Source organism: Chelon labrosus (assembly GCF_963514085.1).
Source record: "Chelon labrosus genome assembly, chromosome: 13".
Lineage (NCBI taxonomy): Eukaryota > Metazoa > Chordata > Actinopteri > Mugiliformes > Mugilidae > Chelon > Chelon labrosus.
Genome location: NC_140346.1, coordinates 16240234 through 16261540, shown reverse-complemented (window position 1 = coordinate 16261540; position 21307 = coordinate 16240234). Strand labels below are relative to the sequence as shown.

General features: G+C 41.3%; 1 protein-coding gene across 1 annotated transcript in view; it reads left to right on the top strand.

The window, feature by feature from the left end:
• The first annotated feature begins 5455 nt into the window (after positions 1–5455).
• The window catches only part of grik4 (glutamate receptor, ionotropic, kainate 4), a 225320-nt gene continuing 209468 nt past the window's right edge, over positions 5456–21307 (top strand). Inside the window, exon 1 of the mRNA XM_084558293.1 lies at positions 5456–5653. The gene's annotated coding sequence lies outside the window, so the exon portion shown is untranslated. The remainder of the gene's footprint in view (positions 5654–21307) is intronic.

Genomic DNA, 21307 nt, shown 5'->3' with positions numbered 1-21307 from the left:
GTTGACAAAAATGTTCCGGCAGCTAGATTATTAAACAATAGAAGGATTACAGCTTTGTTTTGATTGAATCTGTTTGCCTCTGAATGTATTATTTTATACCCACTAACGTCTGTCTGGATTGCTAGAGAAAAGATTGAGGATTTGTTTCTTCATGGCTGCGTTTTTGCGCTGTCACTGTACACAACTTTTCACCTAATGTCCCTTTGCCACCTGGGGGTTGGTGGAGAAGGAGCAGGATGGGTTAGTATCAGGGACGGTGTGGTGACAGCTTGTGAATTCTAAAAGCTTTATCGGTCCCCTGCAGCCTGCCTGGACAGCTTTCTGCTGCCTCTCATCTCTCCTGTGTGTTGCATTGAATATGGTTCTCCAATTGGGGTCACGGCACTGCCCGATAGGAAGCTATATTCCTTCGTAACTAGAGGCAAAGCTAAAGAGTTCAGCATTAAGAACAGCAGCAGAGAGCCAGAGAGCTGGCAGGTCTGACCACAAGCTGACTGACAGACCCTTTGAAGAGTCTCTTTGATACACAGTAAACACCAGAAAACAAGAAATACAACAGGGAGATTCTAGAAATACAGATGTCTGTTTCAGAGCTATGCCCTCTAGTGGACCTGTCGACAAGTGTTGTCGATTGCATAAATAATGTAGCTCAGGTTAGTTTTACATCACATCTGAATTGTTTTTCATTCATTCATTCATCTTCTGTAACCGCTTATTCCTGTTAAGGGTCGCGGGGTCTGCTGGAGCCTATCCCAGCTGTCACCGAGTGAGAGGCGGGGTACACCCTGGACAAGTCTCCAGTCCATCGCAGGGCTAACGCACAGAGACAGACAACCATTCACACTCACATTCACACCTACGGCCAATTTAGAATCATCAATTCACCTAACTAGCATGTCTTTGGACGGTGGGAGGAAGCCGGAGTACCTGGAGAGAACCCACGCAGACACAGGGAGAACATGCAAACTCCACACAGAAAGGCCCAGTTGGCCCATGGATTCGAACCTGGGACCTTCTCGCTGTGAGGCATCAGTGCTTCTGGAGTTTTTCATTATTTCATATTATCTTCATCAAAATGAATTGTACAACTATCCTGACATGGTTTTGCCAACTTTCGTTGTCCAGTGATGGCTTCAGATATTATATTCATATCGTTAAATTTTTTTTTTTAACAAACTCAAACTGTGAACATGTTGGATCTAATTTTGGAATCAGTGATGCCGTGTGCACCTGTCAAATTAAATATCTTCAGATCCCTTTAGTATCATGGTTCCCAGTCTGGGGTCTGAGTCAGAGATCGTGAGAGAGTCCACTGGATTTTAATAATAATAATGAGTCTAAAATCTCACAAAAAACTAGTATGCTACTTATTGGGGTGCACCTCTGTGACCTTTCTGTGGCCACGACCACTTTAGAATCAGAACTGGGATGAGCTCGTTAGCTAGCTGTTAGCTTAGTGGACGAGCTGATCCTTCTAAGCTGTCTGAGAAACGTGTGGAAGAACCGGTATCGAACAAGAACGTAGGACTCGTAGACTTAGACTTGGCTCAATTTGTCATTTGTTGCAAGAAGATACAAGTAAGGGGAGCTCTAAGGATTAAAGTTTGGAAACCACTTACTTAGAGGACATTTCTACCGCCTGAGTGAGGCCTCCAAACTTTCGGTTTCAGATTTTATGCTTTTAGTAGTAGTAGTAGTAGCATTACAGTAATGGAATATACTGTACATTCCACCTGAAATGTGTTGGGAGTGTTGGGTCGCTATACTGCACTCTAGAGCGCAGATAAATCAAAGTCTTCCTAACCCGCCACCTCTGCTGCAGCAGCTCTTAGATGCTGTCTTGTTTGCCCATTTGTCCCTTTTTCCAGATCACCTACAGGAATTGATGATCATGCCAAAGCTAAAACAGAAAAATCCATAGCGCTCTCTTGCCCTTTCCATATTACATTGATTTCATGGTAAAATATCAATCTGCATATGTCATGTACCGTTGCAACCTTCAAAATAGATCATCATGCGTGGTAGTAAATCGACGTGAAGTTGCTTTAGGACAGTTTTTCATCAAGTTTTCTTTTTTGTATTTTTTCTTTTGCGGATGCAATTAAGGAGAAAAATCCGTCCAGTATAAGTGCATGCGGTGCATTTTGTTCATGAAGTGCAAACAACATTTTTGAGTACACTTTGATTTGCATGCACATGTACACACATAAGTACAAGCAGAAACACTCACACGGTGCAATGTGTGCACACACACACACAAGCTCATTAACTTAGTCAGTCTCTGCTGTGTTGACAGCTATGAAAGACTGCTCACATAATATCAGCTCTCACTTCATTTTCTGTAACTATTAATCAGGAAATATCCCACTTATCAGTGGAAGCACATTGACAATATGTTACATGAGGTTTCCCCTAAAGTATGCTGCCTATTTTTTTTTTTTTCGAAAACTTTTCCTGAACAGATGGAAATATCTTTCTGCTAACAAACTAAAAACATTGTTTTATGTTACAAAACAATAAAGGGTGCGTGTCAAGAAATGCAGCCAGACACACGGCTCGAACACCATCTGTGAACTACACGGATGAAATAGGTTTCACATTCCCACCTCGGTTTGGTTTCGCAACTTCACAGCTGGCTTTGCAACTGCGGTACACATGTGATGGAAATATGTATCTATATTTCATATTTATCGCACTTTCGATTTATTTATTTTTTTCACAGCATGCATATCGACTTGTTCAGCAATCACTGGTTGTATTAACCATGGCATTTCCTGCAGTGGCATTTAACTCACAGTGATTGGTTTTTCCTCGTAAAACCATGTGCTTGTTTATTGCCAAGAGTGACATTTGTCTTTCAGTCTGTATGTGTCACAACATGTTAGTTCTTCCACATTTTGACTGAAACTAAATATGCTGTTAGCATAATCCTGTAAGATTAAGTTGAAGTTTGAACTGGGAAAGTAGGTGAGTTTTAAAAGTGCTGACTGATAATTATAGTTAGCAAGTGAGTTGTTTGTGAAACTTACAAAATTAACAATTACCTGGTTGTCAGTTGTCATAAGATGCGTGTTTATGATGCTCAACACTTGTTTCTGAGCATGAAAGCATGAATATTATCTGTGCAAGCTTTGTCTACCCATTATTTCTACAACTGCTACAAACCAAATTTCATTTGAGCGTGAGAGCTTGCAGAAAATCCAAGGCTTCGGGGTAATCAACTTTCTGTGCAGATGGTCCAAAGTACATGAGAACAGTTTCATCAAGTCTCCTCATAATGTTTTTACAGTGCAGTGGTTGTGTGTGTTTTAAAATGTGCCCTGCAGCTAGTCTGGACTGTTTCTACTACATCACAATCATATCAGTCGCAAATATTTTTTAACCAAAACACAGCTGCTTATTTCTCGTAATATGCTGCGATTTTATATACTTACAATGGAGAGGATTTTTGCAAGTGCAGAGGATTTAGTCAGTTTAGAAAGTCAGCTTCCCTTTGCTGGTTTAAAACTGCTGGGCACCAAGTAGCATTCTGGTATTTTTCTACATTTTCTATGCAGCAAGGCTATGATTCTGTTTATTGCATTACATTTTAAATTCCCAATTAGAGTCTGCAATGCATGGTGCGAAATAACTGTAGTTGATGACATTTACTGGCAACAGTACGGTTTATTTGAAGTGTTGACGTTGCACTTCAGACATGGCCATGCAATGCTGCTGCTCAACTGATGTAAAAGTTACAGTGTTTTTTAATGGGCAGGGCCGGTATAGTACAAAAGGAATTTCAGTCCTTTGGGCAACGTGTGATTGGAAATGGATTCTGTACCTTTGGCTTTTATACGGCAGCTTGAAGCTTTAAGACGGATAGAAGAACATAAAGAAAAGGGGAAAAAAGGAGAGGGAGGGAGGGGAAATGAGTTGGAGAGGAGAGCAGGCCAAAGGAACATTCAGCAACAATATCCTTTCTGCTGAGACTTTACATATGTCAGCACTTCAAGAGTTTCCCCATTACTATTTAACCCACATCCCCACCAAGAGCTCCACATATTCATTTGATCTAACATTTTATTCTGTTGCTACTGTAAATCGTCTCGAGCTTAGACCCATGCATTCTTTAAAACGTGTTGCAAGTAATTACAGACAAGTGGATTTCCCAGCTGAGTAAGACTTTGAACACAACAATTGATTCATCGCTGTGAAATCACTTTAGTCGTAGGAGGACTTTCAGGACAAGTGGGTAAAGTAGCAGTGGTGGGAATATCTGTTTTTCTGTTACCATTGCCATTGAGTTGCCGTTTTAATTTGTCATACTGTCTCTTGAATGAGAAACCAGATGAATATAATGAGATCAAAACTGCAAAATGACCAACCGCCAGAACTTAATTATTGTTTACTGGCGATATAATAGCCTGTTGTTTGCCTCGATGGCCAAATGTGACAGCTGAACAAAAATAGTTGGACACAGACCCAGTCGCTGCAGTGCTGGAAGTGGTGTGTGCAGTGAAAGAGCTGGCATGTTGTCTTTCCTATTACCATTAATAATGAGTCCAGCCTGTGTTCAATTTTTTGCCATAATCATTAAAGTATGCTTGATGAAAGTTAGAGCAACCCTTATGCTTATGACTTACGACTGAAACATTTAGCACTTAACAAGGACTTAATGGTTATGTGTGTGTGTGTGTGTGTGTGTGTGTGTGCTCGTGTGTGCGAAGATAGATTATGTGTCAAGTTCATATGTGCTTACAGTGACTCACCGCATCTGCTGTGACGTAAGAGGGTGATTTCACCATGGTGCTCGGTGATTAGGTGGATCTCCGGGGAGAAGTTTAATTCTCCCCTGACTAAGAGTGCCATTAAAATGCAATGACATGAGATTAATGCTCATCTTGTAAGTGACATTTACTTTCTCATTTACTGTGGAAATTGTCTGGCAATATTGTGCGCCAGGCGTTGTTTTGAATGCTGATGAGTTTCGAGAGCTGTTCAAAGTATGTGCCCGTGACAGTATGAAGAATGTCGGGTGTGCTGTACGAAGAGGAAGGGGCTATCTAGCTGAGTAAGGGACAAAGGCGTAAAACAAGACCATCAGCAAAACCGAATGGTGAACTTTGAAACTGCGGTTTACAGTGTAGAATCTAAACTTTGGATAAAATGACTGTCCTCAGAATTAGTAATAGGACTGCAGAACCAGAAATGTGATTTATAATGCAATACCATTGTTCGAAAGTTGCCTTTGAAAATGTACTTTGCCTTTGTTCATCTTTGATTTCCCGTGCACTCCCATAAGAGGAACCTCAATAGAATATTTTATTTGGGATTTTTACTTAAACCCTTTACAGTATGAAACTGATTGCACTTTATGAAAGATTAGGTCCTTCTGCTTTATATAATCATATTCATCCTCTTTTGTGTTTTCTGACTCATGTTTCTTTTCTTTTCTTTTTTGCTTTCTCTCCTACAGAGTGCCTCAGCTCAGCGTGCAGAGCCCAAACTCTGCGTGTGTGTGTGTACATACACACTTGTGCGGGAGCCCAGGGCCACACACTGTATGTGTATGTGAGATGAGGAGAAGCTAAGTGGCTACCACAACCAAGCAGATCACACAGCCTCCTGTGCTGCAAGATGGATTAGAGCCCCACACCTCAGGAGATCAAAGGTAGGGGAAGATGTTTGGTAATCAGCCCCCACTCACCTGCCCTGTTCAATGACTGCATGGAGAGAGTGAAGAAGAGAGAGAGAGGAAATAATGAATGACAATGAGTTTAGATTAAGGTCTTTGCGCCATCTGTGTTCTGAAGGCTCGGACACCGAGGCCTGTCGTATTCATATTCATTCAGGACTAATGGCCGTGAAGCGGTCATGAAAAAGCCTGTTTTATTTGTCAAACTTTCCATATATATTACTGAAATCTCTGAAAGTGAATCCACCTCTGCTTAACCGCTTAAACCTAAAGGCCCAGAAACACCAAACCGACATCAAAGAACTACCGCCAAGAAAGGCCGACTGTGACATCTCTTCATGTCGCTTGTGTCTGCACCATACACTGTATATAATTATGGACAATGCGTCCACACTTCCTTGTATTGGCCAAACTGACGCTGTTTTCCGGGGATATGAGTGGCCTCATCTGCGCAGTATTTTCCGAGAGTGGAGCCGCGATATCGATGACCCGATGACTCTACCTCCACCAGTTACAAAGAAATGTTGGATTATACACTCTACTTATTTATTTATTTATTTATTTATTTATATTGTCCTACTCTCACGGCCCTACGGGACCACTTCACGGAGCAGTTGGCATGGCAACTTGTAGTCATCATGATGCCACATCTTGTTTCTATAGTGTCAAATAACTAAAACGAAACTTCTTCGAAAAATGGAAACTTGAGTATGTATCAGCATTATATTAACTACCTAAAATGACTGAAACCATCCTTGTTTAGTTCTGCCCTATTACCATCCACTAACATGGGGGGGGGAGCTTATGACCTATACTGCAGCCAGTCACCAGGGGGAGCTCTACTTGCTTTGACTTCACTTTTGAGGAGCAGTTCTGCTGACCATCTTTATACTGTCTATGGTCTGGATCAACAAGTACAGCCTGTGGCTAGCTGGCACATGCGTTCTGTGCTTGCGTGAAATTAAATTACTCTTCATGCCAGTGGGTAGTAGTCAGTAGTCTGTTTTTGTCATTCAAAAAGAGCTAAAAACTGAGCTGGTCTCTCTTGATGATCAGTTTGTCTACATTTCATTCAGCATAGAATAACATGTTGTTATTTGTATATTTGCCCACTCAGATTAGATGGAGCTGGAGAAAAACAAGACGAGCTGTCTGTGTGCTGTTTGAACTTTGTTATTCAGTTTACTTTTGTTTCTTCGGTTTCTCTTGTCGGTCGTGCACTGGTTTGCTCAGCTGAACAGTGATCTCTCTCACTGACGCTCCCGGTTCCCAGTTCCACAAACTGACTCAGTTAAAAGCTGCCGATAGCGATCCAACTAGTAGCAACGGTGCGGGACACAGAACAAAAGCTAGGGTCACAGACGCTCACAGACTACCTGACACCAGCAAACCTCTAACTGTTGGCTTCATGTATCACCGCCTTACGAATTAACCACTGTAGAAACTGCTATCGGTAATATACCTTGTACATTGCCAGTCATCATTTAAAGACATAAATCACCTTTGTTAGAGTTCTATATCTGTGAAGATCCAAATGTTTCTAAAGATACCTTATATACCAGTTGAGAATTGAAATAAAAACAGTGCACAATGTGCTACATATGTGACTTATCATATCTGAATCATATACAGTAGCGAAGCAAGAAGTGAAACAAAACACAAGCAGAGACTAAATCTGTTTTGAAATGTGTTGCTGATCGTGGCAGAATTGGTTTATACTGTTGACATCACTTAAGGCGAATATCTGGGTTCAAGAGGTTAATTCAAGCAGAAAAGTATCACCAGTCTGAAAACATCACTGGTAAACATCGAGATAGACCTCTGAATTGCCGCCCACATCTCCAATTTTGTCAGCGGTTCCAAAAGACCTGGAGTTGCAGACACCACCGAGCCAGGGAAAACACACATTTCTGCTCCCGCTGTTGTGATTAGTATGCTGTATCACTTCCTCTATCTATAAATAAAAGCAGCGGCAGAGGCAACAAGTTTTCCAGCAAGTTCTCTGGGAGTTGCTGAAAGTAATTCTGGAAAATGGAGGAAAACGCTGACTGAATTGGAAGCAGATGAGACAGGTTAAAGAAAAATAAGGACAGAGCATAAAGTTGAAGGATGCTGATAACGCGCCACAAGCTGATATGCTTACCTGTGACTCTCCTCTCAGTGGCTGGAGAAGAATCTTGCTGTTACAAAGATTGTATTCGCTGTATTTGAAGTATCCAAACTCTACAGTACGTCCCGTCAAAATAAATAAATAAATAAAACGGGCATATCGCTCTCTGCAACCTTATAGTGACACACCCTGCGTTGATTTCTGTCGCTGCCACAATGCATAAAAGCAGGAGTGGACATTTTTCCCATCACAGAATGTTTTTACAGCACTTACTACTGACAACAAAAGCTTCTTATTGGACTATAATTCAGCACTGTTTGCGTGAAAATGGATTACTTTATTGGGATTTCTTCAGCTGAGAAGCTTTCGTCCATCCATAAAAAAAATAATTTAAAAATGGAACCATAAAAAATGCATTTTCTATCTCTCTTTTTACTGGTTTCTCCCCCATGTGCTTTTAACAACAAGCCTGGAGGATGAACTCTTACCTTCAGTTTCCTTCTCCCATTTTCTGACAATTTCAAGATGACTAATTTTAAGGAAAAACTTTACACTCTAAGTATCTTTTTGTACAGATGTATGTTTCCCAGACTTTTTTTTTTGTTCAATATTCATGGTTACTGTCAATCATTCCTTATTTTGCAAAGCTCCTGTGTAAAAAGGCTCCTCTTTGGCACTGTGATTTAGATAGCTTCTCAGCAATGGGGACTGAGTCACTTATAGTCACATTCTTGTTAAATAACTCGGCAAATTATTTCAATTCGTGTCAAACTAAACTAACTCTATCATCACGCTAAAAGTTAGAATAAAGGAATAAAAGAAATCGGAATTAGATCCAGCTAATTAAAACAACTAATCTCCTTGAGTGCTGCTATTACACGAACTGATTACAACGGATGAGACAGGAGGCAATATTTCATCGTTTTAGTACAAAGATGATTTGCATTAGTAAATCCTGAATACATGTGTGTGTTGGAGGCAACAAGAAAACAAAGTTCCACATGACTATGTTCTGCTGACTTCAAAGTAACCTTTTGTCCTACGTGCTGACAGCATAAAAGCAGGGAGACAATTTAAGCATGCCGTGACTTTCTGTTCTCTTTTCCTCTCAGGGCCATCTCTCTGCTTTTTTCTCTGTGACCTCTCTTACGCTTGTATTTTGTTTGATTTCTGACAAGACCAGCTCACAAAAAGCTGCAGAAGAAGTTTATTTTTAGCAGAAAAAGGTGCCAGGCTAGACCCTATAGAAAATGACTGCAAGTGTCAAGAGTTGTTCATTGTGCTCTTTATTTAGAGGACAGGATTCATTGTCGTCTGGAGGCTCCCCTCCATCTGCTACCCGCTGTGCTCTGTTAAGACAAAAATGACAAAGCATCACAGGAGGCTTATTGGTGAACGCCGAGAGGATCTGGATCAGCAATCAAGCTGACACGTTTTAATGGAATCAAACCGAGTGTTAAGAGGGGCACTTACAGGAAGAGACGAGCAGTTATGTGGGCATCAAGAGACCATGAAATGTTGTAGTGATGAGAGGCGACGCTAAGAGACTGGGTAGAACTCATTTCAACTTTAAGGTGATTGACATACGACAAGTTGAGTGAGTTTCCCAAGTGTTTATCACAAGGAAACACCGTCCAAGACTTCCCTTCCTTCCACCAAATGCACCATGCTGATATTGGGCTTGGAGTGTCAGGTTAACCCAGATGGAGTGGCAGCATCGTTGACAGTATTTCTTCTCAAATAGAAAACTCTGATGGCAAGAAAACCTTGCTCTTGGCAATCCAATTTTTTTAAAAGTCAGTTCTTTGACAAATTCTCATTTGAATCCACATTAAATTGTCTTACGATCTTACAGCCTTCACTGTCACTGTCAGAGCTGCTCATACACCAGAAGGACACGCTCGGCATATACAAAGAATCAAGGACAATGGGCATTCACCAGAAACTTTTCAATTATTGTAACAGAATCTCTCTACCCCACAGACACACACATGCTAGTAAGAGCACTGACTTAGCCCATGTCCTATTACTAACTCCTACAGGATGTGTGCCAGTGACAGTAAAACCCAATTCATATTCAGGATAACGCGCTTTTTCATACTTTTTAAGCCACCAGATTCCCCCACAGGCGGCTTCAGTTTGCTGTGAATACAAATGCCAGAACACACAGTATGCTGTAAAGACATTGGCTTTCTCTGAGGCACCAGTGCCCTGTGAAATCTGCTGCTGACAGAGTTCGACTTTTTACTGACTTTGGCTCAAGGAAAATGGTTCCAGGAGATGGTTTCAATTTCACTGCTCACATGTGCAATCTTGTATGAGTTGCAAGTATTAAATATCACTTTGGTGCAGATGGTGTATTATAGCCCCTCAATATGTTTCAACTGCAGCATTCTCTGTTGCTGCTGTGTAAATCAAGCTTTATTGGACATGTTGGACTGGTTCTGGTTCATTCTCATTTGCTGCACTTCACCACCGCCTGCAGAATATTCTTCTTTAGCAGAAACAACACATTTATATGTTTAATACACCCAGCTCCTTCTTTCCAGAGGAAGTCTTGTGTGCTTTCGTGTGTCCGTGTGGTTTGTGTGCATGCCCGTGTCTAATGAACTGTTTGTATGTGTGAGTTGACTGAATTCACGAGTCTGCCTTAACCTGTCTCCCGTTGCCGCTGGGCCACCTGCCTTTTCCCTGCCTGCTTCCACGGCTGCTCCTGAGAAGCAGAGATAAGGCCCACTGATGTTTGTCTGCTCCCTGGCAGATTACTGAGGCAGACAGGTACAAGGACTCTGGCAGTCGGCTACAGTATGTTGGAGGCCAAGGCAGAACTTGCTCGAGATGCCTAAGCTGACCAAAGCACCAGACCAGCCGAAATACCATCTGGCATGTTTGTATGTGGCACTGGTGCTTTGCTAATTACTATGCAAAGAGAGTCACGTGGAAAAATACATGGAGGAATATACACCAGGCATCAGGCATAACATTATGACCGTTATGATCCTGATATTGCGTAGGTCTCCCTTGTGCCTCCAAACAGTTGTTACTCATCAGAGAATGGACATGGGCCTTCTGAGGGTGTCATGTGATGTTTGGCAACAGAATATTGTTAGTGTTGTTAGATCAGGCTTGTTCCAGTGCATCAGTTTGGGATCTAGTGAATTTGGAGGCCAGGTCTGGGGTTCTTCCTGGTCTGGTCTAGGTGGGTGGTACATGTCTACGCTCACTTTATCTGTATTTTGTATTGCCTAATTTATCATCTGCCCATCTCCTTTATTTTAAATTATGTTATGTTACAGTTCCTGTTTATAGTCTACTCACATTTAACACACAAATCCATCGGTATAATATGTTTATAGTACTTCATTCAGTCATTGTGTATATCTTGCTCACTCACCTGTATTTATGATCTCACCTGTACATAGGTTTTGATCTGTAAATATTGTCCATATGCTGTACCATTTACCATACTGCTTATACACCACACTATTTATGCCACGTGCACTTACTGCCTATTGCACTTGTGGTTAGATGCTGAACTACATTTTATTGCTCTGTACCAGTACATGTGTAATGACAATAAAGTTTAATCTAATCTAGAGATGCACCGGATCCTGATTTTTAGGATCCTGCCGGATACCGGATCCACTGCTTAAGATCCTGCCGGATCCGGAACCGGATCCGGATCCTACTCCGATCATCAGCTTGTACATTATAATGCAGTAAAACAGCGGAGATGTTGAGTACACTTTAACGTTTTTACCTCGAGACAAACTTTGACAGCAAAGCGTGCATATCGCATGACTTGAATCTCCCTCTACCAGTTTAAAGTACTGCCACACAGCACTTTTTCGGCTCCCTGCTTCCATTTCCGACGAGGACTGCTAACACAATGTAGTGGATGGCTTCTCTAAACATTAACCGCGTAATCACGTTCTTCCGGGTCCGGATCCGGTTGCCACGCTAGGTATCCGGCAGTAACCGGACCCCATAAAAACGCCATTATCCGGCCGGATCCGGATCCGGAACCTGGATCCGGTGCATCTCTAATCTAATCTAATCTAATCTAAGTAACATCCACACGAATGCCAGGCCCAAATGTTTCCCAATAGAACATTGTACTGTCACAAGATGGTAAATGTTATTTACTTCTCCTGTCAGTGGTTTTAATGTTGTGGCTGAATGGTGTATATAACTTTTAATATATATTTGAAATCTATGGAATCAATTTTAGTTTGTTCGTATAGTAATTAAAATATAAGCACTAATCTGCTGGATAAACAATGACTGCAGTTCAGTTGAGCAGTTCACCATCACACCAGAGATGTACTTTATAAATGATAAAAATACTGAAAACTTTATATTATATTATTTATTTCTTAATATATTGTTTTGTTTGTTGTGTAGTTTCTTTCTATAAGATGTCAAATTATATTTTCTTTAGAACAGAAAAAAAGAAAATTGAATGAAAATGTTCAATACATACAAACAACTCCTTCATTATGGTAAACATTTAGTTTGAGCATTACAGAATAACAGCTTGCTTGATATTTTTCTACTTTTGAAGTAAATAGCAATTTTAGAATATAATAACAGACAAAAGAAATGAGTAATTGCCAGTTGTTTTTGTGGGTGCCATTGGAAAAGTGGGTAGTTTGGGTTTTGAAAAACACAACAGAGGCTTTCATAGGGGATGATTTGGACCTGGCGTGATTTTGCCAACTGTGCATTTTGTATGTGTACTCATAGAGCAGCAGACTGTGAACAATTAGGGTGTGATTAAAGCACATGGCCAGTGTGGCTTTTTTTTTTTTTTTTTTTTTTGCTTTTCTAATTAGGCCTTTTCTGCTTCTGTTAAGAAGATTTCACAGGCTTCTTGGACAGAAAATTACTCTGCTTGTTACTTCATCCACGGAGGCAAGGGCAGAGAGGGTAAAGACGAAAAGGGAGCTATAATGGAGTTTCTGGGAGGTTTGCTCTGGGTGCTGAGGAGATCAGGAGTTTCATCTGCATCATACCTTTTTGTCTCTTGTTTTCTAAAAAAAAAACAAGAACACAGCTCTCCTGCTGAAAGGCGCAGAAGAGACAAGAGCAGTTGACAGAGTTGAAGTGTTGATGTGCGGCAGCAAAAGGGTCATAAAGAGACCAGATAAGACGACGGGTTGGAGACAAGTGAAAGCACAGAGAAGGGTGAAAGTGTTTTTATAAATGGATCACAGGGTGTTTGGTACATCTGTTAACAAATTAGGCATTCCTTGTACACCAATCAGCCACAACATTGAAACCACTGACGGGAGAAGTAAATAACATTGACCATATTGGGACAGTACAATGTTCTGCTGGGAAACTTTTGGACCTGGCATTTGTGTGGATGTTACTTAGACATGTACCACCCACCTAGACCAGACCAGGCACCCCCACCCCATAGCAATGACACTCCATGACAAACAGCACAAGGTGTTGACCTGGCCTCCAAATTCACTAGATCCCAAACTGATCAAGTATCTGTGGGATACAGTGGAACAAGCCTGATCCACAGAGGCCCCTCCCCTCAACCCATAGGACCCAAAGGCCCCCACTAACAACATTATGTTGCCAGACACCACAGGACACCCTCAGAAGGCCCATGCCTATTCTCTGATGAGTCACAACTGTTTTAGAGGCACAAGGGAGACCTACACAATATCAGGAAGGTGGTCATAACGTTAATCGGTATATATATAGCACATAAAGCTATAACATGCTTTGATTAAACATTAGACATTATATCATGTCATAACTAAGCATCCCACTTAAGCTCTCAGTTTGTGTTATTCAAAACTCTGGTTGATCCCTCCTACCTCGGCTAGCTCTCTGCATGTCTCTCTCTCATATGAACACATCTTTCCTCACTGCGCCTCACTGTGTTCATGTTTGATTGACTTGTGTTTGATCAGAACTGTTTAAATAGTTGTTTCAATATTTACGTGGCCAATTGTGGAGATGCTGTGTGATTGTGACTCAACTGGCAGAATATGAATTTTTCTGATCCCCCCCCCCCCAACCACCACTGCACACACAGATCGTGTGGTAGACAGGGACTTCGACATGCCTGACAGCCCTACTGGAAGATGAAATTACTGGGAAAAACGACAGACATACTCATAGGAGCAGGAGGACAAGGGATAATACAGGATTCATGCACGGAAAGCCTCGACTGCGAATATACATGGGGGAGAAGGCGTAGACTGGGGAATAGGTTTTAGAAAGAGTTACGAAGCAGATTTTTACAAGGTGAAGCACAGCTTATGAAGAGAGCTCAGAGTGAATTAGACAACGACTCATCGTCAGTGACTGATGAGCAGAATGACAAATCATTTAAGAAAGCATCTGAAATCCCTGCACTGCATGTGTGTTTCATTTTAAGGCGCTAGAACATGCACAACTTCTAAAGTCCTCCTTTTGACTTAAACATTTACACCGTCCAGCACACATGACCATTTTGTTGAAATCCCAGGTTTACTGTGTAAGAAAGTTACTGTAATTAAGAGTGAGCCGTCTTAAATAATGCCTGTATAGCATATGGGTGAAAGCTGGGGTGGCTTTTGGCGCTCCTCGGCTTGCAATCAGTGGCAGCATCTGGCTGGTGAGTTTCAGGAGACACAATAGCAGATACACGTATAGAGCTTTGAACGTTTCGGTACACAGCTCTGTTATGGGAATCAGATGCAACAGAGGATGAAAATTAATTTAGCAAAAACATTTTCATCTAGAAAAGACTGTAAAAGTTGGTTTGGGTTTTTGGTTTCATTATTTCTTGAAAGAAGAAGAAGAATCTTTGTTATGAATGTTTTCCACACATTTGGAAGTTTGCCCTCTGCATTTCATGATTCCGTTTGCACAAACACACAAAGTGTTTGCTATTCAGCCCGTGCATGTTGAAAAGCACTGCTTATTCACTCGACCCTTGCACATTTCTTCATATCAGTCCCGAGATTAAAACTGGTGACCCCCCTGGCCGTAGGCCCGCTTCGCTGACCTCTAGCCCACAGCTGTGTACTTCACACATACACTTACCTTTTAGGCTACTACTCAGCTGTGCAATAGATTTTTGTCAGAATTATGAATGGCTACTGGGCTTTATCGGGACACAACAGTGGATATTTGGAAAATCAACACCTCCAGAAGCATAACCTCTATGAGGTCCTCTCTGCCGTTTGCGTCGCTGTTATTTATGATTGTGCTCTGTAATTTCTGCTATCTAGTCTTGGAAGTATATTAAGAGATTCCCAGTTAAACTCTGTGGCACAAATCATCAAGTCATAATTCACTGGTTTCATTGGTTTTCAGGTCGCGTTTCTTTGAGTCAGTGGTCTTATGCCGTGGACTAACAGGCAGCCAGTTGAATGGCAATACATATCCCCGCGGTTACAGGTGTCTAGGATCAGAAATACAGAGCGATACGGAGAAGTTTCAAGGAGAAGTAAAAATAAAAAATAGAAGAAAGAAGAACCAAGTGAGAGACCATTGGTATGAGGCGCCACAGAAGGGAATAATAGATAATAAGGACTATAGAGGGAGGTTCAGAGAAGGAGGGATGACTGTGTGAGGATTTACAACGAGGAATTGAGGCAGGGAGAGACATGATACCTCGGATATTGGAAGCTGCTAGAGAGGCAGAGAGGGAGTTTGATGAGTGGGTGCAGTGGGCAAAGTCACCATCAGCATTTCTAGATATGATCAGTGAGATACTGAAGGGCAGCGACGGGCAGAGAGGCTAGACGCGTCAGCTGGCTCCAGCGGTGTGTGGCGAGGGGTGGTATTGTTTCAGCTTTTGTCGACGCTCTCCAATCCCATTTATAAATTGGAAGCGCCACCAGTCACAGTCACACAGAAACTGGCTGCTGTCACTGGGTAATCTGGCTGATAGATGGAACCACTTTGCCTGGCGGATCTAATGATGATGGGTCAGAGCTGGAACATGACTGTGGGGTAACATGAAGACGTTGGTGCTGATGGTGCTCTGTGTGGTCCGAGAAAAAAATCCCTTTGATCCAATTGATTTTGCTCATAATTGACTGGTTAAGGCTGGTTAGAAGTACTAATGGGTCAAAAAATTGGATGCATATTGTAAACCCAGACTGGCTCTGAATTGCATCGAGTCTTTTTATGTCTAAAGCAAATGTTGGACTTATTCAGTGTCTAGTTAGACAATTGCCACCATGGTAGAGAACACCATCTGCACTCACCAGCAGCACTACAAAAGAGTTGCTGGATTAGAAAATCACTCCATGATAGTTTAATTGTTATTGGTTTTAGTAACACATATTCATAAAAGTACTCGTTTAAACAGCCTGATTTATACAATGAGGCATGTGTGAACAGGGGGTTTCAGTCGGCTGTGCTCCTTCCCATAGGGGGAATGGAGCACTCACACACAGGAGCTTGGCACAGCTTATAGTGTGTGCAGCGCAGGGAGAGTTTTTGTCTTGCAACTATGATTATGTCACTCTCTCTGTAGGCCATGGATGCATACTGTTAAAGCTACAGCAGATTTAGAGCTCAACAGTTGATTGTGTTACTTTAGAAAACTGGTACTCCCACAGGGAGCTGGTGCTTCTTATGGTGCTGAAGAGTCTGGCATGATTTAAGGTCTGATGTAACCTTTTTCAGCACTGCGTACGTAACACCCTAACAAGTTATATTTCTTTTTCCTTCAAGGCTAATGCCATTTCAAGACTAACTGATACAGTGCTGGACCTAAGATATACTGGTATCTGATTTGATGAAGATTAAGGGAACATTTTTCAGGATTTAAAGATGTGGCATTACCAAGTTTAGGAGACAGGGATTATTAGAAAGTTTACTTCTAGATGTAATTCATATTTCAGTAAAATATAATTGTCTAAATCACACACAGTGATGATGCATGATATATAAAAGTAAAGTGGGCTAATACTGTATAACTAGAGGACAAAAAGGAAGAGATTATATAGGAACACAATCAGAAAAACAAAAGAGAAATCAAGGAATAAGATGTTGGATCAAATCTGAAGTAGATGAAGATCATTTTTTCTATCATCCTTTTTTGGCTGGAGGTAAAGAAAAGCATAAAGAAAAAAGCAATTACCAGAAAATGGATGAAGACAGTGGTAGTTAGTGTTGAGGATTGGACTGAAGTAATGAAAGAAAAAAAAAATATATATATATATGATGATGTAGTAAACTTTCTCCCTCAGACTGGAAACAGACAAATTCAATAGACTCTGAAGAACCTGGACTGAATATATCAATCGATTTGGGCTGAATAAGACTGAGGATGCAGCTTGTGGAGCGTCCTGGTTCGATGCCTCAGAGTTTGAGGTGTTTTGGTTTAATTCTGCGTTGGAAATTTATTCATGGCGTCTAGTGTGATACTTTCTTTGTAATGTTTTTTTGTTTATGTTGTAATATCTTGCAATTCAGCTTATTAAAAATAGGAACAATGCTCGCCTTGAGAGTTACAAGCGAATACTGTTACTCATTAATTTGTCCTCCAGAAATCTGCACACTCCTAATAATCAAGGATTGCATTTGTATTCAACCCTGTCCTATTCCATGCTGCAGCGCATGGAGAGCTGGGATGAATGAACACGGTTCACGTGCCATATTTCCATTCTCGCCGGGCTTTTAGCTTCCACTGAGCCGTGAACAGCTCTCCCATGACAGCGCAGGTACAGAGCATCTGCAAACGACAACGAGACAATTTGCTGTTGAATAACCCCGGTGTTTGCATGTGAGTGACGGGTCCTTATCAGAGCTCCCAGCGGCTGATCAAAGTTGAAAGGGGGTCAGGCTAAATTAAAGACTAGCTAATTAAAATGTCCAGGGAACATGCCAGTCCTCATTTCATTTATCTCCTCAAGCACAGTTGGGTAAAGAAAGAGAGTTGAGAGAAAAAATAAAGGTGTGTTATCCCTTGAGTTGAAATTCATCTGATACTAGAGGATAGATAATTAAACAGTCTCTGTGTGTTTAGTAACAATAGGAGACATGTTATTTCTATGATATCTTGTTTAAAAGTCCCTCAAGTGTGTGAGGTTTTTTTTTTTTTTTGGTAGGAGATTGACAAGAGTTTGTTCACTTGAATGCAGATTACAGTCGATGGATAGATCGAGGGCCCAGGCAGAGAAATAAAGCATGTAATGGGACATCCATAAAAGCCCTATTGTGTTTTCAGCCAGCTCTCACTTTGTCTTCGTGGCATGGCCTTTTTCAAAGCTCCCATTTTCATAGTCTGTTGGCAGAACAGAGACTCTGGGGTTGTGTGTGTGTGTATTTTGTATAGTAGCATGAAGGCTGGTTCTTGGGTGATATAAAGGTCACTCCAAGATCTACTGTGTAGACTCCATCGTTTGGCTGGGCTTTTCTCTCTGGGGACAGATGGAGTTTAGAGCTTTCTAAGACCAGACCATGAATTCACACATGAAACAGAAAAACTAACCTAAAGGGAACGGCTGAGTCTGTTAAAACAACATATGACATTTGTGGGTCTTCTATGGCTAAATAATATTTAATATTTAAAATTTTAACATGTCTGTGGGTCATTGTGAAAATGTTCAATTGATTGACTTGGATGAAAAAAACAGTGTATGTACACCAAGCACCACAACATTATGACAGAGAAGTACAGGAGAAGTAAATAACATTGACCATCTTGTGACAATTCAGTGTTCTGCTGGAAAACTTTTAGACCTGATATTTTGGACCTCATGTGGATGTTACTTAACCCATTCAGGCCTAAATACTCTTCTGTAAACCCCCTCTCAAAACCTGAGGTTTTTCAAAATATGTCAACGCTTACTAAAACTTTAATTTCTCAGGCTCTGTAGCAGATAAAAACATGAGATAAAAAGCATTTGACAGCTTACTTATTTGGCTTTCAACTTGACTGACTTGCTAGGGCATAATCTTCAAATGCATTTTTTTTAAAAATCAATAAACACCAAACATTTTTAAAATTTTGAAAATCAGTAAAGATCTATTTTTCCAATTACTTCGTCAATATCACTTCCTTCACTTGAGTCAGCCGTGACGGATCGCTAGCACAGTGTTTAAAATGTTCGACCAAAACATACTCCACGTGTAGGCTTATTTCGACCAATCACAAAGCGTTTTATTAGTCACATGAGTTTAAAAAAAATCCCTAACCATCTCTGTCACTCACCCCAAGAATATTTCAGCCAATCACAGTGCATATAATTGGCCATGTGCCTCGAAAAAGACGACAACGCTCAAAATGGCGCGTTTGCCGGTCTTAATGGTAACTACACATAGATGCGTGATCCGGTCTTAAAGGTAAACACGCACAGATGCGTGATCCGGTCTGAATGGGTTAGACATGTACCATCCACCTAGACCAGACCAGGCACCCCCACCGCGTAGCAGTGACCCTCCTTGATGGCAGCAGCCATCCCCAGCAGGATGCAGCCTGATACAGACACACACACAAAAACGGTTTATGAACAACTAAAAAACAGCCCAATGTGTTTACCTGGCCTCCAAATTCACTAGATCCCAAACTGATCAAGTATCTGTGGGATGCACTGGAATAAGCCTGATCCACAGAGGCCCCTCCCCTCAACTCATAGGACCCAAAGACCCCCACAAACAACACTCAGCACTCAGAAGGTCCATGTCTATTCTTTGATGAGTCACAACTGTTTTAGGGGCACAAGGGAGACCTACACAATATAAGGAAGGTGGTCATAATGCTATGCCTGATTGGTGTACATTGCTTAATTTGGAAATAATCAATATCCTAGATTCTCCCAAAAAATCAGTCTTTATTTACTGATGAAAAGGACTGTATGCAGGTTCTCATACTACCCTGAATTTCTTCTTAGACATAGAAAGTAACACTCAAGCAATAATACTAATGTAGGTGTGTGTGTGAGCCTGTGCCATCAGGTTGTCCAATAATCTAATAGTGTGTGTTCTCTTGCACCGGAGTTTTTGTTGTGAAGGTGTCTGAGGCTGACTGACACCACGAGCGAATCATCCTAATGAGATGCCATGTTGCTCTGTGGAAATGATTACCTCAGGAGAAGAGGCATTAGATTGATGAGGGCAATCTAATGCCTCCTTCCCTGGGATGCATCAGCGCCTCCATCACCACCGCCACACCATTTAGACAGGGACGCTCCTCTCCTTCTCAACCTAGATGACCCGTAACAGCTCCTTGGGGAGTTAAAAGGGGGGAAATCTGTGCTGTACCACCTTAGCTTCAAGTGACAAAATCAATTCAAGTATTGTGCCGCTTGCCAAGAAGTTCAATTTCTTAAAGTCATCAGTCACACCTTGCCTCTGCACATGCTGATTCCATGGCAACCCACTATTACCCCTGACTACTGGGGTAATATCTTGTATAGATCTTTAGTCTCTGATATTTTATCTCTGAGCTCAGTTGTCTAAAATGACTGAAAGGATATTTGTCTGAAAATGCAAGCAGGGAATTTCAAACGTGCAATAAAGATGTGTCGCTTAGCAACAATTAAGGCGGTCTTCTCCTAAAATTTTAATGCTGATTTATCGACAACTGAGGTTATTGATGCAATAAAGGATGATTGCTGAGTGTCCCATTTGTTACTGTTTGGCCCAGCCTTCTGAGTGAGATTGCCTCTAAGGTGGCTTAGAGACCCATTAATCAGGGCTGGGTTGATCGCTTCTTGGGTCAGCAGTGATCTGAGGTGGAGGGGGGGCTTCAGGAGGTGGATGCAGCAGTAGTTTAATAGCTCACTGTTAAAGCAGTGATAGTACCTGTGTAGACTATGTAGACTGACATCTCATTCTTATATTTCACCACTTAACATACTTTTTGTGTTATTGGGAAGCAGACAGTGATGGTAACATTTATCGGTGCAGACATCAGTTACATAGATTATGGTAATGAGTCTGATTAATGTCAGTTAGATTACCTCAAAGACTTGTCACTACTCTGTTTGCATGGAGTGTGATGATGGTGGAGTGACTGGTGGTTGGATGCTGTAAGCAGAGCACAGCGGAGGGCTAATTAGATTGATAATAGGCAACTGTGATTAGCGAATGTGAGGAGTGGTAGCTGAGGTTCCAGATGGACTAAACAGGGTAAACAAGGCCCACCTCCCTCTTACTTTGTGTTTCAAGATGCGCATCGCTTGCATCGAGTTTGACAAAATCAAATATAGTGAGGTTGCAATTCTTGAATGTGTTGTCACACTCTGTATTTTATGTAAATAACTGTCAATTACATACTGTTGATATAATTCATATTTACCTTCTGTCAATTTAATCTGTGATAACCTAGCAAGCAGCAAACTGTTGATTTACCCACGTATGAGGCAGATCATTCTACCTGTGAGACTTGCATGGCTTAATTCCAGTTAGACTTTCAAGGCTAACTATACTCAGTGGTGTGAAATGAAGCTGTAAGAAGTACTGCTTGGGTTTTTAAGAGCTGGCATAATAGAGAGAAGTGGGGAAGTATATGAATTCATAGTAGCTAAGAGGTCTGCAGAGGACGTAAT